The sequence below is a fragment of the Salmo salar genome, chromosome ssa01 (assembly GCF_905237065.1).
Source record: "Salmo salar chromosome ssa01, Ssal_v3.1, whole genome shotgun sequence".
Classification (NCBI taxonomy): domain Eukaryota; kingdom Metazoa; phylum Chordata; class Actinopteri; order Salmoniformes; family Salmonidae; genus Salmo; species Salmo salar.
Genome location: NC_059442.1, coordinates 139,497,478 through 139,523,362, shown reverse-complemented (window position 1 = coordinate 139,523,362; position 25,885 = coordinate 139,497,478). Strand labels below are relative to the sequence as shown.

General features: G+C 44.1%; 1 protein-coding gene across 1 annotated transcript in view; it reads right to left on the bottom strand.

The window, feature by feature from the left end:
• Positions 1-25,062, bottom strand: part of LOC106565751 (BMP/retinoic acid-inducible neural-specific protein 1) — a 168,126-nt gene extending 143,064 nt beyond the window's left edge. The window contains exon 1 of the mRNA XM_014133232.2: positions 24,610-25,062. The gene's annotated coding sequence lies outside the window, so the exon portion shown is untranslated. The remainder of the gene's footprint in view (positions 1-24,609) is intronic.
• Positions 25,063-25,885: the final 823 nt, after the last annotated feature.

Sequence of the window (25,885 nt, the reverse complement as noted above, 5' to 3'; positions counted from 1 at the left end):
AAGCGATAAGAACATTGCCAGCGAACATAAAGAACGAATGAGTGGGTCATGTCCATAAATATCAAACCAATTGAACGAACGACTGGGTTTTCCTTCTCTAGCAAACAAAATATGAGAAAGTATGAATTTGCTTATAGAAATTAAAATATCAACAAATTGTTTTTCTTTCTATCAGTAAATGTATACTTCTAGTATTGTTTTCTTTGGCAACTGTGGTATAAGTGGGATAAACAGCATAAACAAACGCAACAGAATGAACTTTGCTGTTATTCTGGCTGCAGATGTCGTGACTGTGTAGCCGTAGCTAGAAGGCTAGCTAGCAGCAAGCAAGGGATGAGAACGTTGCCTTTGAGCATGGCAACGGATCATAAAGGATGAACGACTGGGTCGCGTCCATAAATATTGAACAAATTAAACACACAATTGGGTCTCTAGCAACCAAAAGATGAGAAAGTATGAATTTGCTTATAAAAATGTCAATATCAAAGAATTATTTGTATTTCTACCGGGAAATGTGTGCTTTCATATTGTTTTCTTTGGCAACTGTGGTGTCACGCCCTGACCTGAGAGAGTTGTTTTTCTCTGTTTGGTTAGGTCAGGGTGTGACATGGGGTGGGCATTCTATGTGTTGTATGTCTATGTTGTTTTTGTATTTCTTTGTTTTGGGCCGAGTATGGTTCCTAATCAGAGGCAGCTGTCTATCAATGTCTCTGATTAGGAATTATACTTAGGCAGCCTGTTTCCCACCTGTGTTTGTGGGTTATTGTTATTTCTGTGTGTGTACGGCACAGTGCGTTAAGTTTCTTGCTGCGTACCCGTTTATTGTTTTGGTTTCGGTTTCCTTCAATAAAGATGTGGAATTACCGGCACGCTGCGGCTTGGCTCCTTTATGACAGGGAATTTGAAGACAGCACTCGTAACACAATAACCCACCACAAGAAGGCCAAGCTGACTGGGAAGACAAGCTGGACCGGGGAGAATCAACGACAGAAGCCCGAGAGGCAGCGGCAATTCTTTTTTTGGGGGGGGGGGGGGGGCACACGGGGAGATTGGCGAGGTCGGGGTTGAGACCTGAGCCAACTCCCCGTGCTTACCGTTGGGAGCGAGTGACCGAGCAAGCACCGTATTATGCGGTGATGCGCACTGTGTCGCCGGTGCGCACTCACAGCCTGGTGCGCTCGGTGCAAGCTCCTCACAGTTGCCGTGCTAGAGTTGGCCGTCAGCCAGGAAGAAGTGCGCCGGCTCAGCGTGTCTGGTCTCCAGTGCGTCTCTACAGCCCAGGTTATCCTGCGCCTGCTCTACGCACGGTACCCCCCGTTCACCAGCGCAGCACAGTTCGTCCTGTGCCAGCATCCCGCCCTTGCTGGGCTACAGTGACCATCCAGCCAGGATGGGGTGTGCCAGCCCTGAGCTCCAGACCTCCGGTGCGACTCCATGGCCCAGTGTGCCCTGTGCCTGCTCTGAGCACCCAGTCTCCAGTGCGTCTCCCCAGTCTGGTGAGACCGGTTCCAGCTCCCCGTAGGAAGCCTCCAGTGATGATCAATGGTCCAAAGCCTCCAGTGATAATCCATGGCATGAAGCCTCCAGTGATGATCCATGGCCCGGAGCCTGTAGTGATAATTCATGGCACGAAGCCTCCAGTGATGATCCATGGCCCGGAGCCTGTAGGGATGATCCATGGCACGAAGCCTCCAGTGATAATCCATGGCCCGGAGCCTCCAGTGCTGATCCATGGCACAAAGCCTCCAGTGATGATCCATGGCGCGGAACCAGTAGTGATGATCCATGGCACGGAGCCTGCAGCGAAGGTCCCCAGTCCGGAACCTACAGAGACGCTCTCCAGTCCGGAGCCTCCAGCGACGCTCCTCAGCCCGGAGCCTCCAGCGACGCTCCTCTGCCCGGAGCCTCCAGCGACGCTCCTCAGCCCGGAGCCTCCAGCGACGCTCCTCAGCCCGGAGCCTCCAGCGACGCTCCTCAGCCCGGAGCCTCCAGCGACGCTCCTCAGCCCGGAGCCTCCAGCGACGCTCCTCAGCCCGGAGCCTCCAGCGACGCTCCTCAGCCCGGAGTCTTCAGCGATGGTCTGCAGCCCGGAGTCTTCAGCGACGGTCTGCAGCCCAGAGTCTTCAGCGACGGTCTGCAGCCCAGAGTCTTCAGCGACGGTCTGCAGCCCAGAGTCTTCAGCAACGTCTGCAGCCCAGAGTCGTCAGTGTCGGTCAGCAGTTCAGAGCCTCCGGCGCTGATCCATGGTCTGGTTCCTCCGGTGACACAGAAGTGGGGGGATCAGCGGGCGGTGTGGGGGCTACGCCCCGAACCAGAGCCTCCACCATGAGTAGATGCCCACCCGGACCCTCCCCTATAGGTTCAGGTGACATCCAGAAAATCGGTCTTCTCACAAAAACGTCTGTAGCGTCTGAACGGTTTGGCCTACAAACTATTATGACCCCTTTATGGATAGCCTCACAGGTAACCCAGTACCAGTTTTAAAAAATGAATGGAAGTATGTATGGAAGTAGTTTAGTACCTAAAAAAAGGGGTTTAATATGTGAATAAAAACAAATTGTTTCCTGATATTTCTTATTTCTCTCAGATATAGGACAGACACTTTTTGGGCTATCTGTTTTTCCATGCATGAATATGTTGGAAAAATGCGTTTCTATGAGCTAATAGCAGTAAGGCCAAATTCAATGTTTCATCATGTATGGTAAATATATTTTTATACCGAAAATTTCAAAATCAAATATTTTAATGTTCGTATGACCATCTTAAATAAATTCCATATGTTAGCGTAGTAGAACCCCCCCCCACCTCCACATCAGCCAAGTAAAATAAAAATATTATTGAAATGTATTCTCACTCAGCTTTCCCTCACAAGTAATACAACAAATGATATATTACAGGTCTGATCATATAGCCTACTGTACCTTAAATTTTGAAATATATTTTTAAATGGTACGAACAACAATGCATTGGAACAAAGCCACCATGCGGTGATAATGTAAATCAAAATCAAATAACATTTTATTTGTCACATACACATGGTTAGCAGATGTTAATGCTAGTGTAGCGAAATGCTTGTGCTTCTAGTTCCGACCATGCAGTAATATCTAACAAGTAATCTAACCTAACAATTTCAAAACAACTACCTTATACACACAAGTGTAAAGGAATGAATAAGGATATGTTCATAAAAATATATGAATGAGCGATGGCTGAACGGCATTGGCAAGATGCAGTAGATGGTATAGAGTACAGTATATACATATAAGATGAGTAATGTAGGGTATGTAAACATTATATAAAGTGGCATTGTTTAAAGTGGCTAGTGATACATTTATTACATACATTTTTTCATTATTAAAGTGGCTAGAGATGAGTTAGTATGTTGACTGCAGCCACTCAATGTTAGTGATGGCTGTTTAACAGTCTGATGGCCTTGAGATAGAAGCTGTTTTTCAGTCTCTCGGTCCCCGCTTTGATGCACCTGTACTGACCTCGCCTTCTGGATGATAGCGGGGTGAACAGGCAGTGGCTCAGGTGGTTGTTGTCCTTGACGATCTTTTTGGCTTTCCTGTGACATCGGTTGGTGTAGGTGTTCTGGAAGGCAGGTAGATTGCCCCCGATGATCCGTTTTGCAAACCTCACTACCCTCTGGAGAGCCTTACGGTTGTGGGCCGAGCAGTTGCCGTACCAGGCGGTGATACAGCCCAACAGGATGCTCTCGATTGTGCATCTGTAAAAGTTTGTGCGTGTTTTTGGTGACAAGCCAAATTTCTTCAGACTCCTGAGGTTGAAGAGGCACTGCTGCGCCTTCTTCACCATGCTGTCTGTGTGGGTGGACCATTTCAGTTTGTCCGTGATGTGTACGCCGAGGAACTTAAAACTTTCCACCTTCACTACTGTCCCGTCGATGTGCATAGGGGGCTGCTCCCTCTGCTGTTTCCTGAAGTCCACGATCATCTCCTTTGTTTTGTTGACATTGAGTGTGAGGTTACTTTCCTGACACCACATTCCGAGGGCCCTCACCTCCTCCCTGTAGGCCGTCTTGTCATTGTTGGTAATCAAGCATACCACTGTATTGTCGTCTGCAAACTTGATGATTGAGTTGGAAGCGTGCATGGCCACGCAGTCATGGGTGAACAGGGAGCACAGGAGAGGGCTCAGAACGCACCCTTGTGGGGCGCCAGTGTTGAGGATCAGCGGGGTGGAGATGTTGTTACCTACACTCACCACCTGGGGGCGGCCCGTCAGGAAGTCCAGAACCCAGTTGCACAGGGCAGGGTCGAGACCCAGGGTCTCAAGCTTAATGACGAGTTTGGAGGGTACTATGGTGTTAAATGCTGAGCTGTAGTCGATGAACAGCATTCTTACATAGGTATTCCTCTTGTCCAGATGAGTTAGGGCAGTGTGCAGTGTGATTGCGATTGTGTCATCTCTGGACCTATTGGGGCGGTAAGCAAATTGGACTGGGTCTAGAGTGTCAGGTAGGGTGGAGTTGATATGGTCCTTGACTAGTCTTTCAAAGCACTTCATGATAACGGAAGTGAGTGCTACGTGGCGATAGTCATTTAGCTCAGTTACCTTTGCTTTCTTGGGAACAGAAACAATGTTGGCCCTCTTGAAGCATGTGGGAACAGCAGACTAGGATAGGGATTGATTGAATATGTCCGTAAACACATCAGCCAGCTGGTCTGTGCATGCAGTCTGTGCCGGCAGCCTTACGAGGGTTAACACGTTTAAATGTTTTATTCACGTTGGCTGCAGTGAAGGAGAGCCCGCAGGTTTTGGTAGTGGGCCGTGTCAGTGACACTGTGTTGTCCTCAAAGCGAGCAAAGAAGTTGTTTAGTTTGTCTGGGAGCAAGACATTGTGGTCCACAACGGGGCTGATTTTCCTTTAGTAGTCCGTGATTGACTGTAGACCCTGCCACATACGTCTCGTGTCTGAGCCGTTGAATTGCGACTCTACTTTGTCTCTATACTGACGCTTAGCTTGTATGATTGCCTTGTGGAGGGAATAGCTACACTGTTTGTATTCGGTCATGTTTCCGGTCGCCTTGCCCTGATTAAAAGCCGTGGTCGCGCTTTCAGTTTTGCGCGAATGCTGCCATCAATCCACGGTTTCTGGTTGGGGAATGTTTTAATAGACGCTGTAGGTACAACATCACCGAAGCACTTGCTAATAAACTCACTCACCGAATCAGCGTATTCATCAATGTTATTGTCTGACGCTATGTGGAACATATCCCAGTCCACGTGATCGAAGCAATCTTGAAGCGTGGAATCTGATTGGTCGGACCAGCATTGAACAGACCTGAGCACTGGCGCTACCTGTTTTAGTTTCTGTCTATAGGCTGGGAGCAACAAAATGGAGTCGTGGTCAGATTTTCCATAAGGAGGGCGAGGGAGGGCTTTATATGCATCGTGGAAGTTAAAATAACAATGATCCGGGGTTTTGCCAGCCCGGGTTGCGCATTTGATATGCTGATAAAATTTAGGGAGCCTTGTTTTCAGATCAGCCTGGTTAAAACCCCCCAGCTACAATAAATGCAGCCTCAGGACATGTGGTTTCCAGTTTACATAGAGTCAAATTAAGTTCTTTCAAGGCCGTCGATGTGTCTGATTGGGGCGGGATATACACGACTGTGATTATGATCGAAGAGAATTCTCTTGGTAGATAATGCGGTCGGCATTTGATTGTAAGGAATTCTAGGTCAGGTGAACAAAAGGACTTGAGTTCCTGTATGTTGTTAGGATCACACCTCGTCTCGTTAATCATAAGGCATACGCCCCTACTCTTCTACTTACCAGAGAGATGTTTGTTTCTGTTGGCGCGATGCGTGTAGAAGCCAGGCTGTACCGAGTCTGATGACGTATCCTGAGTGAGCCATGTTTCCGTGAAACAAGCACTTTACAATCTCTGATGTCTCTCTGGAAGGCAACCCTTGCTCGGATTTCATCTACCTTGTTGTCAAGATATTGGACATTGGCGAGTAGTATGCTTGGGAGCGGTGCGCGATGTGCTCGTCTACGGAGCCTGACCAGAAGACTGCTCCGTCTGCCCCTTCTGCGGCGCCGTTGTTTTGGGTCACCGGCTGGGATCCGATCCATTGTCCTGGGTGGTGGACCAAACAGAGAATCCGCTTCGGGAAAGTCGTATTCCTGGTCGTAATGTTGGTGAGTTGTTGTTGCTCTTATATCCAATAGTTCTTCCCGACTGGATGTAATAAAACCTAGTATTTCCTGGGGTAACAATGTAAGAAATAACACATAAAAAAACGAAATACTGCATAGTTTCCTAGGAACGCGAAGCGAGGCGGCCATCTCTTTCGGTGCCAGATGTTTTTTGTTGTTGTATTGGGCCTATAGCCTACTCCACAAACCTCATTGCTACAGTACAGTACTGTGTTTAATAGATTAATGTTGAACAGACTTACGTTTTTCAAGTAATGTTTAAAAAAAAGCTGAGATCTCATCTTGCATTTTGACACAGAAAATGATCTTGACTCAGAAAAGGTTGGCGACCACTGCTCTAGAGGGTTTAATCAGGACACATCTGAGGGGGGCACGTGCCACTGTGCCCCCTATGGACATGATGCCTCTGACTGTAATGAACAGTGTCCTGTCGAGAGACATTTTCTATACCAGGCGAAATTGAGCATCATCAGCTCATTGTTATGAATGTATCCAAATAAATGTCACTAGAAAATAGCTTAAACAAATGCAATTGCAGCTACTTTGCTGTTATTTTGGCTGCAATGTTTGACACGACTGTGTTAGCCGTAGTTGGCTAGCTACTGTAGCAAGCAAAGGGATAAGAACGTTGTCAGCCAGCAATGAATGACTGGGTCTTGTCCATAAATATAGAACGAAAAGAATGAACAACTGGGTTGCGTCTCTGGCAACGAGCTAACAACTAGGTTTGCTGGGAGAATGAAAAAGTATGAATTTACTTAGAAATATAAAAATATAATGCAAATATGTAACTTCTACAGGTAAATGTGTGCTTTAGTATTGTTTTATTTAGCAACTGTGGTAAAAGCGGGATAAACACCTCTGTTCTGTACATTACCTTGCAACTATTTCAAAGATAATGTACAGAACATCTGCGTTTATCCCTTACTGACTGTATATTGGAAATTAGGTTTTGTAATTATGCCATTATCATTTCTAATTCTGACAGAACAAAAAAAATATTATACTGGTATTGCAGACAGCATGATGTAATGTACTGTATATCACCCCCAAAAAAGGGCAACGCATGCATGAACACACTATTCATCGTGCCCACCAAGCCTTTGTCAGCTGGATACAGTATTTCTCTCTTTCCCTCCCTCAGACAGACAAAAGTGAGACAGCAGGACAGATGAAGGCAACAGGATTTGAACAGGCCCTGTAAGTGTCAGCCAAATCACCCCTGTTTGTTTCTGCCTACTGAGATCAAAGGCTGCACAGATGCCATGACAGAGAACCCAGAGACCCTGGCACAGCCACCAAGTCACCGCCACACAGACCCCCAGCATTAACACACAGGGATGAACACACACACAGACACGCATGCACGAACACACAAAAACACACACACACACACAGACACGACTCTCTCTGTCACTCACAACTACACCAAACTCCTTTGTCACACTTATAGCACTCCCTCACAATGCTGATTTTAACCAGCCCTAGCAACAGACTCATCAGGCCAGTCACATGCATGCTTTTGCTATTTTACACTGGATGAGACTGGTACAGTTCTGATTGCTGGCCCAGGGGTATTGAGACAGCATTCAGACCAGCAGCACTCTCTTGCTCTCTGAGTGTACACCACTCTAACTGCCATGCTAGTATCCAAACATACAGTACTCTACGGCCTCTGAAATTGCTCAGACCTGGGTTGTCTGACAGGCAGGAGTTGTGTGGATAATTCCTTCCCTTACCAGTTTGTTTCTCCCATCTCTCTTGTTATTGTGTCCCGGAGCTTCCTCATACCACCTGGGGTATATAGCATCACTGTCTATCTGAGCTGCAGTACACTAACCCCTGTGTAGGATTCATCTACATCCAAATGGACTAAAGATGATAGGAAAGTGTACCAGACGAGCTTCAGCCCGCATTGCAAAACCCACCCCCCCAAAATTGGGGTGAGATCACATCATATCTCTGAAACCAAGGGGAGGATTTGCACCATAATTATCTATCTTTACAGACTACACCACTTGTAATTTGAGAATAAAGAGGGTACGGTGCAGTAGCTTGATTTCATGACAGGCTAGCTGGGCAGTTTATTTGCATGCAGGCAACGTTCTTATGGACAGACACCTCCCGGAGGCGATTCAACGTCAGATGTTTTATCCCTCTCTCTCTTTCTCCATCCATCCGTGGTCTGGTTGTCTCCTGTTGTGTAAGACGAACCACACCGTTTGCAAATCTCCCTCAATTTTCACACGATGGCCTCAGGGTGTCTGGAATATGTATTTTGAATGTTGATGTGATGTGTTTACTGAGGCAGAGCGAGGGAAAGTGAGAGAGGGAGGGAGAGAGAGGTAGAGGGAGAAATCACGTGAGTCCCTGAATAACCGGGGTAAAGAGAGGAGGAAGTCTGCCTCAGCAAATAACTGAGAAACAACAAAGGAGCGTTGTTTGTACGAGCCCCCTTTAAACGGTCATATTCACACAGCAACTCCCGCATCCACCCGCCCCTCCTGGCTCATTGAGGAAATCATTCTCCATGCGTGTCGCGTAGCCTCCCACCACCCACTGATCGATGCCTTCCTCAATCTCTTTGTTCCACAAAGTTCACAGAAACTGGAGGCTTGTCCCGCATTTGTATTCTGGATCCCAGGGAGATAGGGAGAACAGGGGAGAATGAAGCCTGCTGCTTTGTGGCCGCTTATCTAACAGACATGGGGCAGGGTGGACCAGTCTCTAGGGGGGTTCAAGTATATTCAATCCATCCTGTGCTTTATCCAGACATAGGTTATGACATCAGTTCCAGGCAGCCTTGATGCTAAGCTCCCTGTTGCCAGATCTATTTTTGACAGGCACATACGTGGTCTGCTCTGCACTGCTGTCAGGTGTCCTGTTTTAGAATGCATTTGGTCACAGTGGTTTGAGGTAACACAAGCAGTAATGTCAGAAGTAACATAAGCTATGGATCGATGTCATTCCAACATGGCAGGTTTGACTCCTCTGGGAATATGTTACCTTATGTATTAATGCATTCGGGGGGGGGGCAGTGGGTTGGAATGGAGTGATGGTGGAGAGAGACGGAGAGGAAGGGAGAAAAAGAGGGGGAGGGTTCTGCCAACACAGGGAGATTGCAGAATAATGAGAATTATTATAACCCAGCCTGCAGCGATGTCTGGACAGGCGTGGTAATGGCCTGCCACTTGCAATTGCAGGGAAGTAACAGAAATGGGGCGAACAGGCTAATTCCATTGGATTTGTCCCTTCCTCACTTCCCTCCTTGTGTTGCTTTATTTAGGACTGCAGTGGCACTCTGACCTTCAGAAGGCATGGCTCAGCAGGCCTTCCCCTCAATAATTAAATGCCTGGGTCGTTTGCAACCAATCAACTCATTCCCGGCATCAATGGCCGATTTTAAAAACAACCTAATTCACTAATGGTCTGAGTTATTGTTTCAATTTACCTGGCTGCTGAACTATTGTCTTCCAATCTATTCCAGGAGGGGATGGATCAATGGGGGCCTACGAGAGGACGGCGGGCAGACGGGGCAGTGGACGAGGATGCCGGGCGGGTGAGTTTTATGCATCCTTCTAAAGCTAAACTGGCTCTGTAAAGCCAAGTAATTAACAAGGTCTGAAGCATGTGGAAGGAAGACCAACAGCTTGGCTGGTCAAGGTGTCGCAGTATATGATCCAGATAAATTAGCTACAGTGGCTACCTTAACCGGGAATTAAGTTAAACAAAAGATAATTCACTATTAATTGTCCTCTGTCTCTGCGGAAAATATTGTAGAAAATTATAAGGCAACAGTTTCATTATTTTTCATTAGATTTCATGACTACTTTCTTTATGAATGGGAGGTCTAACTGAATCAATTATTCCACAGTTTGATAAACTGTCACACATGTATGGATTTCAATTTTTTCTGTGATTGTCCTTCTCTCTCATCAAAGAAAACATGTGAGAAAAAAAACATTTTAAAAGGACAAAAAGGACAAAAATAACACTGTCCCGGCATCCTAATGAAGCAAGGGCACCATAGTAGATATGCTAATCATTCATGTCCTGTCTCTGTCAGCAAAACACAGACTACGTAAGCTACAGTACTTTCAATTTCACATTAGCTGTTGTTCGTCCCTCACTACCATGAAGTAGTGACTGATTTGCAGAGAACAAATTCTCATTCCGCGAGGAGAAGTCCATGATGATAGCTGTCGAACAAAATTACCTTGGTAGTGCAAGCATAGCAGAATCATTCTGATTTCTCGGTCAGCGCTAGACACTTCTACCACGTCTCTGAAAAGCTAGAAAAGGCAGGCTATGGGATTTCGCATCTGTCACTAAATCTACCACCGCAGGTGTGTGTGTTATAGATGAAGATGAATTATTTGTCAAACTGCAAATTGGCTTTCAAACGCTCTAGCTAATTTGCTCTGTGGTCTGCTGATGAGAATTCTGTTCAGCAGCTTTACCCTCGTTCAAACTGTATGTCCCCACTTGTTAGACATTTTTTCCGCTACTCCTATCATTTAAAAGTAGAGGAGATAAAAAAGAAGACGAGTGCTGCTTCAACCCTAATAGGTATTTCATGCAGCTAGCCTGTTGTAATGCTCCAATGAAATGATGTAAGATGAAAGGTGGAAGCACTGAAGCCCCACTTTCATTCCCTGAGCTGGTCACACTCTATGTGTACCCAGAGGACCCCTGACATGAATCAGACCCCGAACTGGGCCGCGGAGAATATGTAAATGACATTACTCCCCGCTTGCGGTTCTTCTGTCCTCACACATGTAAATGTCAAGTGATGTTATCGTGACTGGCCTTTTCTACCATCTCGACCAAAAATGAGTGTAACAATGGAAGCACCAGATACTGAGAAAAACATTAGTGTGTGTCTCTGAGGAAGTGTGTTGGAGGAATGCATGTGTGTTTCTTGTCTCGGAGTGTAGGAAGTGTCTGTGTGTGTGTGTGTGTGTGTGTGTGTGTGTGTGTGTGTGTGTGTGTGTGTGTGTGTGTGTGTGTGTGTGTGTGTGTGTGTGTGTGTGTGTGTGTGTGTGTGTGTGTGTGTGTGTGTGTGTGTGTGCGTGTGTATCCGAGTGTGTATCTGAGTGTGTATATTTCTCTCAAAGTGTGTGAAGTATGTTTGTGTGTTGTAAACCATTGCTTGTACAACAACAAAACAAGCTACTGCTCAAGACTTAAACACATACACAGTGAGTCTGAGCCGCAGTGCTGTTGATAATTCTCTAATTACCTGTGGAATTAAACAGTGGAGCATGCCTCCTGCTACCCCCTACTGTGACAGATCCATCATAATTGTGTGTATCTATACAAGAGCATTTAAATCTTCCCATCGGTGCTGGATTGGGCTGGAGGGGGTGACGCAATGTTGTTGTCAGGCAGCTGTGAATCGCAAGGCTCAAATTGAACCACAGGGACAGCTTTTTATCTCAGAGAAATATGTGTGGAAATTTTCCCACTTCATCAGAGTGGAAAGATGGATGACTCGCCTCGCTCTATTTCAGTATCAGAGGCAGGAGTGTGCTGAGGATTAAAAAAATAAACATTGGTGTTGTCCTCCTCATCCCTGTCGCACACTGGGACCATTCACAAGGTGATGCTCAAAGAGACGCAAGCCAGCCATTGACCTTCATACCTCAGCAAACCCTATGGAAATTTGCCACACATCACATTTTCCATACAACCCCCTGAAATAATAAATAAACTGTTGTTGCCAGCACATCCTCGTTCGCACAACGCCTAACGCTAACCTTTCGCTGAAGAGTTTCCAAAGGAGGGCTTGTTTGCAGTCAGTTCTTGTTTTCCTGTCTCTCCTGACAAAAATATGGAACAGCTGCTCCCCTCTTCAGGGACCGGACCCCTGGTGCTATGCGGAGCGAGGTTCCGTCCCTGCTGCAGTGCGTTATTTCCGTCTGGGCCTCCGATCCGCTCTCCCCCTCAGCCCACCTCCGTCCCAGTAGCATGCCTGAATTTACTGACCTAATTTCCATCCCCAGTACAATGTTTATCCCCATTTCACTTCTTGACACATACTGTACAGTGCCTCCCGAGCTATCTGGAAGGAGACTCTCTCTGCTCCTGGCTGCTAATCAACCGTCGCCTCGCTCTGAGGAGACCGGTTTTAGGAGTCTTAAAGGGGACGATCAATGGTTCCATTGTTCTTAATTCAATGTCATAAATTGGTGAAATGGAGGGAAAGCAGAGGGAGCATAGAGGGTGCTACCCATATATCAGAAGGAATCTACTGAGACACCTAGCAGATGGAGGGAAAAAAGCATCCCATTCCCATCTCAATTCCTCCTTCATGAAACAGCTCAGCAGCACCCAAAGCCTGCCACACATCTGAGCTAGCAGATGCAGGAATATCAATATTGCAAAGTTGTTTTGTTCAGTTCTAAAGACTGAGTCCCCCTCCCCGCTGAATGATCAATATTGAGTGAGGTCTGACATCAATCATAGTTTTAATTCTGGTACTTTAGTGTATGATTATGTTATAGGAAACTGAGCATATTTGATAGAGTACGTATATATTTGAGGATACGCGGAAACAGACAGACATACCGTACTTAAACACATACACACCAACACGAGTTTGAAACTACAGTACATCTCTGTTTCTCTTTGTGTAGTTGAAAAGAGGTTGGGTGGTCTCTCTGAGAGTAGCAGCACTGCTCTGTTCACTAGCCAGTGTGCTGTTTTAATGACGGTCCTCACAGTCTCAGCTGTTTACTGTCTTCTAGCCACTAGTAGAATTGGCCGCCTCTGCCTGATAGACCTGGATGCATTTCAGTGCAGTGATTACCCTAGTGTCAAGGGCTCCCTTGGCAATGATAATCATCTCTGACTCGAATGGGGACGAAAATAATTATAATTTGGACGGGAACTATCGAGACAGTTTGGCACTGTCTCACAACAGATGCAAACTGGAGCTGCCAATGAATTAAAACAGAAAAGAATATTAGTATGGGATCTCTCTGTTCTGATGATGTCGAGGCCTCCAATGATACAGTCATAAACAGAAGTGCCATGGCAGCTGTAACTAGACGATTGCCTCTGCAAACAAATGGAGGTCACGACTTTGCCTTGCTGTTTTCCGATGATTATTAAACGCTGTATTTTTACACTGAGGTGGGGAAAGGTTTGACATTGTGTGTTTGATAGAATTCATGGGAGTTCTGTCACTGCCACCCAAGGCTTTTTAGAGGGTGTTAAGCGGTAGAAAGCAGTTGGAAAGTGCTTTGAATGTGTTCAGACATGGAAGCAGAGCAAATAGGTAGTACTTTGCTATATCCATGGCGATAACTTAGTGAGGAGAGGTAGTGAAAGGTGGTGTTAGTGGTGGAGATATGTGCTATAGGGCTCTTTTTAAATGTGTGCACATACACAAACAGATACACTTTAAACACACACAGACACACACAGACACACACACACACACACACACACACACACACACACACACACACACACACACACACACACTGCATATGCAGAGGCATCCAGGGTAGACGTTTCAGGGCTGATATGACTAAAAGGATTGTGCATTTCTGCTGAGGGAATATCTTTATTTTCTCTTCTTCCTTCCCTGGTTCACGGTGGAAGGTTATCATTGGTAAAAATATGCCGTTAATATTGGTTCTACCACCCGAATTCTACCAACTCCTATTTTAAGCTTGAAAATAGAGTGCTCTTGACCCGTTGCCTTTGAATTCCCTCTGCTGCTCATCTTTCCCCTGAGTTGTCCTCTTTCTAAAGCTCCCAGTTCATACCCACAGGGCTAATGTGTTCATTTCCCATGCCAAGGCAATATTTCAATATGTAAGTAAACATACCCTAGTGCTGTCCATGTGTATTATATCCCTACACAGTGAGATTCATCTACCAACACAAGTGCTGATCGAATCTATGGTCCATGTCACTGAAAGGAGATGTCGTCTACTCTAAATAATTCAAGGACCAGATTTTCCAAACTTGCTCTCAGTGCCATAACAGAACTGGGTGATGTTGTAAGCCCTCTGTGAATGTAGGTTCTTCCATAACAAGAGCCAGCGTTAGTTTCTCTCTATTGAGGAAGGAGTCTGTATTCATGCAGGTCACCCCTCATATCCCTAGAGACCAGTGGTTATGAAAATTATGGATTGACTCAAACAAAAAGAGGACTACTCCAAAAAGCAAAATAACTGGTCAATGTTAGTGGTCAGAAAAATCAATTATACAACGAGTGGGTCTAATCCTGGATGCTGATTGGTTAAATCCACATTCCAGCCAGTGTCTATTCTATAAGTTACCTCCGGCTAAATCTATGATGTTAAAATGTCTATTTACTCTGTTCCATCTCACTGTGCAATCCACTGTCTCATCAGCCCAGCCAGACAATTTATAAACTTGATCTCCACTATAAAAAGCATCTAGACATTATCTCCCATTTCTAAAAACAACTACAAATTGGTTTTCAATAGCGGAGATTTGTATAAACCCTGCTGTCTGTCTCTCTGAAATATGCAATATTGTTTCAGTATTGAAATTCGATTTCCAGGACAGGACACCAACCTGTCCCTCAATGTGAGCAAGACAAAGGAGCTGATCGTGGACTACAGGAAAAGGCGGGCCGAAGAGGCCCCCATTAACACTGACGGGGCTGTAGTGGAGCGGGTCAAGAGTTTCAAGTTCCTTGGTGTCCACATCACTAACAAACTATCATGGTCCAAACACACCAAGACAGTTGTGAAGAGGGCACGACAACACCTTTTCCCCCTCAGGAGACTGAAAAGATTTGACATGGCTCCCCAGATCCTCAAAAAGTTCTACAGCTGCACCACCGAAAGCATCCTGACCGGTTGCATGACCGCCTGGTATGACAACTGCTCGGCATCTGTAAGGCGCTACAGAGGGTATTGCGTACGGCCCAGTACATCACTGGGGCCAAGCTTCCTGCCATCCAGGACCTATATACCAGGCGGTGCCAGAGGAAAGGCCAAAAAATTGTCAGAGACTCCAGTCACCCAAGTTATAGACTGTTTTCTCTGCTACTGCATGGCAAGCGGTACCGGAACACCAAGCCTAGGACCAAAAGGCTCATTAACAGCTTCTACCCACAAGCCATAAGACTGCTGAACAATTAATCAAACAGCCTCCGGACTATTTACATTTAGACACCCCCATCCCTCCATTTGTTTTGTACACTGCTGCTACTCGATGTTTATTATCTATGCATAGTCACTTCACCCCACCTCCATGTACAAATTACCTAGATTAACCTGTACCCCCGCACAATGACTCGGTACCCCCTGTATATAGCCTCGTTAGTGCTATTTTATTATGTTACTTTTTATTATTTTTTACTTTAGTTTATTTGGTAAATATTTTCTTAACTCTTTCTTGACATGCACTGTTGGTTAAGGGCTTGTAAGTAAGCATTTCACGGTAAGGTCTACACTTGGTGTATTCGGCGCATGTGACAAATAAAGTTTGATTTGAAATAGTAACCATAAATTTATCTAAATAAAGTTTTTAATGACAATATGTAAATCATTATTTGAATATGTTGGTAACCGTTGTATAAAAGTGATAATGCCCTCGAAGCCGGTGTTTGGAGCCTAACAACACCTATGCTAATATATCCTCCAAACACCAATATCACTTAAATATCACAGCACTCACATTTTTGATGTGTTCCGTTCAAAAGTTATCAAAACATAACCCTTTCTTTTTGCAGGAGAGACAGTTCAGTATGGCTTCCATTGCACATTTTTCTGCTCACTATAGCGACTTCTACACGCCATGGCCTATGCTCTGCCCTACATTGTTGATGTGCTGACTGTGCGTAAAGCCTGGAGAGGATACTGTACCTGCTTCAGCTAGCTTCACCTACACTGGCCTCTCCATCATTAAAACTAACAGCACTACCTCCATCAGCAGGACAACACAGCGCTCTGTGGGGATGTGTGTGTGTGCATGTGTGTGTGTGTGTGTGTGTGTGTGTGTCTGTGTGTGTGTGTGTCTGCATGTGTATATGTCTATGTGTCTGTGTGTACATTTGTGTGTACATGTCTGACAGAGTATTTGATTCCTGCCTATTTGAGCATGTGTTTGTCCCTACATGCCCCCTACATGTCTCTGTGGATCAACTGAGCATCACTCCTTGCTTGTCAAAAACAGCAGCAGCACATACTGTACATGTCAGTGGTGGTATGTGTGCAGTCAGTGTCCTGCAAAACATGGTACAGTACTGCATAACACAGTGGTATTCAAAGTCGGGGTCACGACCCCTAGTGGGGTGTAATCGCAGGGGAATTGCAGCCAAATAAAATACAAATTAAAAAAACGATTGAGTACAGATTATTTTATGGGACAATATACAAACGTTTTTGAAAAATATAATTTGAAAAATAAAATGTAAGTGAGTAAATGCATTTATTGCTTATCTTAATTTTCATAAGATAGATGAAAACGTAATGAATTGAAGGTTACTTATTGATGTAGATATCTACATTTACCCATGTTAAGGTTATGTCATTCGATTTGGGCTAGGATCAGTAGAAATTCTGGCCCAAAATAATGGGGTCTGCAGAAATTCTGGCAAAAAAAAATGGTGTCCTCGCTGAAAAGGTTTGAATACCACTGGTGTAACACAACAACACCAACAGTGACCATAGGCCACCAATTAGTATGGGTCACATTATGAACCCCTGCACTGTTTGAAATAATTCAGAAACAAGCAATAGGCTGATTAAATCATACATGAGATATTGTGTGTGTCTGTAACTCCCTGTGTCTCACTCTGTCAGCAGTTTGACAACATCAAACATGACTCATTTCCGTCTCAGTGCCTGGGACCCATGTGTGTTCTGGGGGGTTTTCATGAGGAAAGGCATCACGTAGTAACAAATAGGCCCACTGTGAACGACTGCATCACATTCATATTTCAAACGCACTGAGGCTTTGACGAACGTCTCGATTAATGATTGGAGGGATTTGTCTGTTGTGTAAAGTAAGCGTAAATAGAAGCCAAATCTGGGAAACAACCGATAACACTGAATTCAATAATGCATGGGCAGTGTTCTGGTGGCTAGGGATTTCATGTGACTTCAAATTAGGGAACGCTCGAATGTAGAAAACAGTTGATGGAGTTCGGTTCCCAAGCCTATGTCATTAAATCATCCTCCACTTGGCCACACAACGTATTACAAATCACAGTCGGTCTACTCAATCAACATTTTACCAATTTCTCTATGACTCAAAATAGTTGCAACTGTTTCATCCATTGAAGTGAACAGGCATCGATCGAAATGGGCTGAGTTCAGATATGGACATGTCCATCAATGCAGTGCATGTAAAAGCTCTCAGGTTAGAATTCAGCCTTGAGTCAATACCAAGCAAACAGAGAGAGTGGGGAGAGTGGGATGGAGGATTTGGAGAGTCTGGAACATGGTTCTATTTGGCCTGCAGCAACAGAGGACTATATGAGCTTCCACAGTAACAGACTTTTTTAATGATGCAAAAGGTATCACTGACAATGAGGTTGTTTCACTGAAGTCTATAAACTCAGTTGGCTGTTAGAAGCAGCCAACTGACTGGGAAGCATTGGCTTAGGACAAAACAAGACCTTAAAACTATCAATCGTCTGATATTATTGTATAAACTATCAATCACACTCAGACGCAATATCATGGTCATCAGCCATTGCTGATACTGTCATTACTAAAGTAACCAAGGTAGCCACATCACCAGAAGCACTCACCCTTACCACAGAGGGGCCATTTTCTGAACTCTAGAAATGGTCTCACGGTAAGAAAAGGAAATTACTTCACACTCCTAGAGCAAGATTTCCCTTTCTTTTATATGAAGGAAAAAAAGATACTGATGTATTCCCCTAGTTCAAATTTTGAAGTCATTGCCTTGGAAATGTCTCCAGAGTTTATAAAGCAGTTTCCACAGTCTCTTGAACAACTCGACCTCCATCTCCCCTCTCCCCCCATCCTCCCCCTCACCATCACCCCAAGCTCACCAACAAGAATCATGGGAGAAGCCCTCTGCAATTAGCCTCATCTCTAATAGGCATTTTCTCCCCATTACGTGATCATGAGGTGACAGGACTTAAGAATGGCTACTGGCATCCAGTGGCAGAGAGGGGAGACAGAGGAAATAGCACTCTATAATTACTGTTAAATCAAGCAGACTGCCTGCCTCCTGATCCTCTTTTTCCTCCTGCTCCTCCCTCTACACCTGGCCACACGTCATTGTGAAGGGCCGGGCAAGTGATGTCGAAAACCGACTGCACCAGGCAATTTTCCACCACAGCTGATACTGCAGTTTAGTTGGGTAGATTCAGGACTGCTTGACTGACTTGGTTTTTTTTCTGGCCCACAGTCCCTTCTTTCAAGTCTGGCTCTCTGTAAAAGGCTGAACTCTGAGCTGAACAATGGCACCAGATCAAGAGCTTATAGCCAATACCAAGGCAGCTTGGAAATCTGAACTTCTCAGTGGCAATAAAGAATTGATGAAGACACGCAATGGATGAAGACATTTTACTGAAATGACTTCATGAGTTACTTTAGTGTTGCATGCAGTCAGTGAGGATGATGATGGTTGGGGTGGTGAAGAAGAAGATGACGATGATGATGATGACTACGACAATGATGATGCAAATCTCATACCATTGCAGATGTTCCTAATGTTATTTCTCAGTAACTTTCATATAGCTCATAACCATTCGTCTTTGAGCCAAAGAGATTCTCATGAAACACCAATATGTATTTTCACATTTCTAACTGGGTGAGCAGGCAAAGTCAAAACATTTAGAGTTTTAGGGAATGTCACGTAAGAGATGCTACCCCGTAGCAAATCTGAATCAACAACTTGAGTCATCGTAAATCCCTCAATTTCTACATAGTGGACCAATTAAAACTAACCAGACATTAGGGCTTCAATTGCACATGGAAGCATATTGCGGGTGTAGCAGTTCGCTGCACCCACAATAACATCTGCTAATGTAACAAGGGTCGTCGAAAGGGGACCAAGGCGCAGCGTGCATAGTGCTCATTCTTTTCTTTAATGAAAAAACACTTCAACAAAACAACAAACGACCGACAACAGTTCCGTAAGGTACACTTGACAAAACGGAAAACAACTACCCACACCTACACATGAAAAACAGGCTGCCTAAGCTTCCATTCAGAGACAACGATAGACAGCTGCCTCTGATTGGAAACCATACCTGGCCAAAACATAGAAAACGAAAACATAGAAATAGAAATCTAGAGAACCCCACATAGAAACAGAAAACCAAAACCACCCAAAATACCCACCTGTCACGCCCTGACCACTCTACTATGGAAAATGACCTCTTACAAGGGTCAGGACGTGACAGCTAAATATGTGTATGTGACCAATACAATTTGATTTGATTTGACAGACCACCATCCTGAATTCACAACTCAGTTCATGGTAAGAATCTACCTTATTAAAGAGAAAACATCTTCAAACCGGATCTTTATTTGATCTCAAGGAAAAAACAAAGGGTCTGGCTGTTTTTTCTCCTTTCTCCTATTAGAAAACATGAAGGAGAAAGTGGGTTTAGACTGCGGCATTTCAAATGGGGGATTAGCATCAAGACAACGCTAATTCCCTAATTTGCCAGAGATGGGAGACAACCCGACCAAGGCACGGAGAGAGAGAGAGAGAGAGAGAGAGAGAGAGAGAGCGACACATGGAATTTCTAACTGAGCTTTTAATTTTTCAGGCAGCCAGCTCCCACACTGTACTGCACTGACTGGGGACTTACTTGTACCATTGGTGAGGATGAGCAGCCAGCTGGCTAGAAGGACCCCCCCTCCCCTCCAGGTTGCCATTGTTAATCCCAGCAGCCTCCGCAAGCTATGGTAAGAGGGCGGTCCAGCTGGTGAGTCCCACCATGGATGCCCAATATTACCCGTAGGGGAGTCTCTTCTCTCTCTTCTTTCCAACCTGTCATGAGATGAACAGGAGTCTAGAGTCCAATCCAACATGCAAGCAACCAAGGTACTGAGCTTCTGCTGTCTGCAGAGGCCTCTGGGCTTTTTTCCTCATCATTCAGGGATCGTAATGATATAATTGTATGAATTATAGAGGTTAATTAAGCCCAAATGGCAGCCCAAATGGAGGCTTTGTTATTTATAGAGGTGTAATGTGGCTCAATGGATATCCAGGCAAAGCCATAGATAGATACTGTAAATTACTTTAACTGTAAATATTCTTAATGTCACTATGACTGGTGCCAAGCATGACACATAGCCTATATGCAAGAGTCATGATGATAAGAATGTTTTATCTTAAAACAACGTTTAGTCACATTATGCATATTGAGCAACAACTGTCCCGTTAGCGGGACACCGATCCATAAGAAGTTTTAATGTGAACATTGATACCTGCATGAATAGGGCCGCCCATCAACATACCAAGAGACACAATTGCACATGGAGTGGCAATGTGTTTGTGATTGGGAAGCCATAAAGTCTTCATTCATGACTAATAGCTTTGACAGTGGTCGCATAAAACCAGCCTGTTGCTAGAATCAGGTCATCAGCAAAATGACAAACACTAATGTATAGTTATACAACCTGTCTCTGTCCATCAGTGAGCCATTCAAATGCATACCAAGAACAATCCTTATTGCACGTTAGTCCTAGATTTTACCAAATTAATATTTGGATCTTGACAGTGAAACATTTTGTAATAAAATAGTAATAAATCCATTATTCTAAACACGTATGCTGCTGTCTAATATGTTGTCTAAACACAGAAAATGCAGGCTGTAAGATAAAATAATGTTCTACAAAACAAATATAAATCTAAGACCAGAAACAATAAACAATGTAGACTCAGAGGCCGTAAGATTTCCTTTTCATGATTATATTTGAATTGCGCTCTCTCTCCTGAGGCTAACACAGTTTACATTCAATAATGGCTACAGCATTATTACAGCCTAAAAGTAGGAAAATCAAATTCGCTTGATTTGCAAAACTGTTTCAGGTGCAACAAAGTTGCCAAATCCATTAATTACATTCAACAATTAATGTTCTATCTAATCCATCAGAAGCTCAGCGATAACTATCAAATTATAAAAGATGAGTAAAAAACAGTCCCAAAACTAAATCTTGCACTAAATTGGATTGATTCAAGTCAAGGTTATCTTCAAAAGTTTCTGCAGCCTACAATGTCTATCCACATAAACTTATCTGGTCAATCAATGTCCCTCAGGCTATGTTCCTCACTCCCCATAAATAAATGCACATTTTCCTTGGTCTATCCTTTGGGTACATTTTGGGATTACATTTGTGAATTTATCTATATATGGATTTGTTTAATCCATAAAATGATCAGTATGTAGGTGGACATGCACCTGAGTCAACCTATTTTATACTGACCACATTTTCTTGAGGTAAACATGTTTTTGGCCTGGTCTGGTCGATGACTAGGCTGACGACAGTATTTGGCTGAAATTGATTTATTGTTTTCATCTTTGTTGAATGTCAGTAAAGACTGTGTGTATCTTGATTCAGGGTGAATCATTATGAGCTCTGTGTGTATTATAATAGAAATAGTCAAATTAATCCACATTTTACACATTGCCATACAACTCCATTCAGTTGCATGTTATAAAACATGTTGATATTTCACAACCACAAAAATATGTCTTCTACAGTGGTTCAAGAAAATATGTCTGTTAATCTTCAAGTTCTCCACCAGTGTCTATCATAGACATGGTTCGCTCCCTGATGAAGGTGCATATACACTGAGTGTACAAAACATTATGAACATCTTGTCATGTCATGGACTGACCAGGTGAATCCAGGTGAAAGCTATGATCCCTTGTTGATGGCAGTTGTTAAATACACTTCGATCAGTGTAGATGAAGGGGAGGAGACAGGTTAAAGAATGTTTTTTAAGCTTTGAGACAATTTGTTATCCAATAACACTGTGTGGTTTGGGGTATTAATCAAACAATCCCACAATAACCTGTCAACTGGTTATGTCAACTAACACATCCTGCCCCAGTGGAGAATTGCAGGCCAGGGATTTGGAATGAAGTTCACCATCTGTTTTGTGTTGCTCTGACATGGCATGATTTGACCCCTGTTGTTTTTCTTCCCATCAAAACAGGTTTTCTATTCCCCCTGGGAGGAAGCCTTCCAGGGCACTCCAGCTGGAACCAGCACCCACTGCTAGTCCTGCCAATAGTGAAGATGCTTGATGCCTCTTGGCAATCAATGTAAGACAGTTAGCTCTTCTAGCTCCAGCACTGAGACCTTGTATTTGATATTCTTGTCCATACTCAAGGAGAATGGACCACTGCCTACCTCCCAGCACCCTTGTGTGTAGTCCTTTTTTTGCCTTTGTGAATCATGGCAACATGAGGTTGCAATCAATCCATCATTGGAGTGCACAGCACGCGTCACAAAAACATTACGCTGCAGCATGTACCCCCAGTCTTTGAATGCTTAGTCAACACAGGGTCACCAAGTTTGGGACATAGCTGTAGCCTCAAGCTACTGCTGACATTTTCTTTTTGGCATTTGTGATTGTGAGCTGTTTCTCTTTGAAAAGAATTACATGTCGCCAGCATGTAGGCAATATAAAGGCCAACAGATTGAATTAGCCATTTGAAATGAAACAGCCTTTGTTTTGTGGCTCTAGAGGGGACTTGATGAGAGATATATCGATTGACAACTTACTTTCAACTTAGTGTTGATCACAGGACAGGCCACATGGTAGCATGGATATGATGTCAATATTGATATTGACAATGACAGTAAATCTGCTGAAATTGCTACTGTAGCTCACTTCTATCTTGGTAGATTCCCAGCAATATGACATTATTCTGATTTGAATAATATTAAGATGTCAACAGATAATTGATCTTAGATGTCAGTTTGAAATGACTTCTGCCTGATGTGGATTGTAGGAGAGTAAACAGAGTCCATGATTGATCTGCCACTAGGAGGGGGATCTGAACAGGGCCTGAACAGTATGTTACTGAGAATCGCATGGCCATTTAAAGACACCTATTGATACATATATACTGTAAAGGGCCAAAGTAAAAAAGTAATTCAAAGTATGAAACTTATTGAGAAGAAGGAGAAGAAGAAGAAGAAGAACACAGTCATTAGTTGTAAAAACGAGGTGCACACCAAGAGTAGTTGCATTTCTAATTTTGTATCCATCAACACCAGTCAATTATCCTGCCTGTAGTGGATTACGTGACACATGGCGCAAAAGAGCGCGAGCTCCCCCAGCAGTTAGTGAACAGTAGCGCACTCATACAACTTCCATTGAAGGAACGGAGGGAGAGGCAACTTTGGATCATTGGTGCTACCTCAAAAAATGACATATCTTTTCTGATTATAATTTTTCTGTTCTGTTTAATCGATATCAATTAGCAATTAACATCAGCATCATTGAATTATTGATTGAGCAGCTCTCCAACATGGCTATATCTGTGTTAAGAACGTAATGAGGCAAATCATATTGTCGCATATACCGGTATGCCATATTTGTACATATTTTTACACACACACACACACACACACACACACACACACACACACACACACACACGATCTGTCCAATCTGTGTTTGAAATTATTCACGGATAAGATCAAATAAGTGACACACAATTTCCCGCCTCGTAGCAACAGAGAGACTGAGGCTAAATAATAATGCATTTCACCATTGCAATACAGAATGGTCAATATACATGTCGTATGAAATATTGTAAAATGAACTGATATGGACTCACATTGCTCAATCAACTGCAGTAATGTTGATATAAGCCAACAGGGCAATGTGAATCAACGTTTGACCTGCAAACTGGGTGTTCTAGAACAAGATAGACAAGAATAGACAAGCATATTATGATGCTATGCCGTCGAACTTCATAGTGCCCTGGATTTAATCAGACGGGCCATTCATTGAGGCGAGGGGCAATGTGAAAGAAAGTGTGCGTGGACTGAAAACTGATTCTTAGTGGTCTCTCCCCCTCTCCAATCCGCTCTTTCATTCTCTCGACTTCCTCTGCAGCCTCCTCGCAATACATAGCCTACACTCCGTCTCCGGTCAGTCATATGTTTAAAATGCAACCTATAGGTTCTAGTATCTAACGTTGTTCATCTCCACAGTAATGGACATGTAGTAACTTTTACTTTAGATAAATAACACCGACGTAGTTTGGACAGATGAAAATACACATAGGCTACATATAAGACGCAAAACCTGACAATGATAAAGCAGAAAAATCCATCGTCCAGAAAGGACAGTATCATGCTGATAATGCAACATCGCCATAACTGTCCAGAGGCTACAGCCTAACCTCCAGCTACTGTAATGACGGGTATAGTATTTATAGAAAATAACACCAAACTTATCTAGGCTTACCTAAAACTCTTTTACCCACTTGTTCGGAATCTGTGGTCCAAGGTGCTTTAGTTTTCTTGCCGAAAACTTCTGCTGGAGCATATGTATCCAGTGTGCATGCTGGTAGCTCAATCTTAGATGTTGGATTGCGGATGAGTTGGTGTTCCTTCTCATGCTCAAGAGAGAGAAATCCTTCGGCTCGGCGAGGTCGTATACATTGATACACGGAGAAACACAGTGACCAAATCGACCTGAGGGGAAATGGGGGAGCTCAACGGATCGGAAGAAATATCCCGATGTGTTCTAGGGAGGGTCGGGCTAGCTCGGATCCGTGAAAGCTGTACGCAGGTGGAGAGGTGGCAGGGTGGATGTCAATGAAGGTAGTCAGAGATGCACAGACTGAGCGAGTGCAGTGCAAAAGCAAGCGAAACTAGGGGGAGGTACTGAGAATACCGTTTTGTATTGTAGAGGACGGTAATGCCAGACAGTAAGGGGTGGGACTGGAACACATGAGGCAAACGGGGGAGAGAGGGGGGAACGAAGGATGGAGGAGGAACGAGAGACCGTGTCGTGACTTTCTGTGTTGATAAACAACAATTATAAAGGTTCAACTGTGTGTGGGGGGGTGACAAAGGAGACAGTGTGACAGACGGTAAAGCAACCCCAAGTCTGACTATATGCAAACGGAGAAAAGTGTAGGGTCTAGGTTTGAAAATATAACAGCAGGTTCCGGGATAAAATCAAAGATTGACTCCTACGGAATGCATGACGAGCACAACACTACATTGTGCGCTTTTACATAATTGTGTGACTACTTCAATGGAAACCTGATCAAATAAAACAGTCAGGAATAAAACCCATCGACGCAGGTCTCTCTCGCTCTCTCCCACACACATACAACACACACACACACACACACACACACACACACACACACACACACACACACACACACACACACACACACACACACAATCTATCAGATGAGGAATAATAGCTGTACACTGTGTCCAGTGAATGAATAACTAGTGACCTTGTGGGATTTGATTGCACCTGCAAGCAGGGAAACGCTGTGGAGGTGCTGTCCAGTGTCCTGAAAATGCTCCAGAATAGAGGGCTATGCATTTTGTCTGTCCATGGTCCTGAAAACGTTACAGAGAAGCGATTAATTTGGCTTCTCACTGTCCATGGTCCTGAAAATGGTCAAAAGGCCTATGCAATGCAGTTGGCTTTCCAGTGTTTCAGAGCCTATGCATTTCGAATGGCATTTGCAATGGCCTTTAGTTCGGCTTTGACA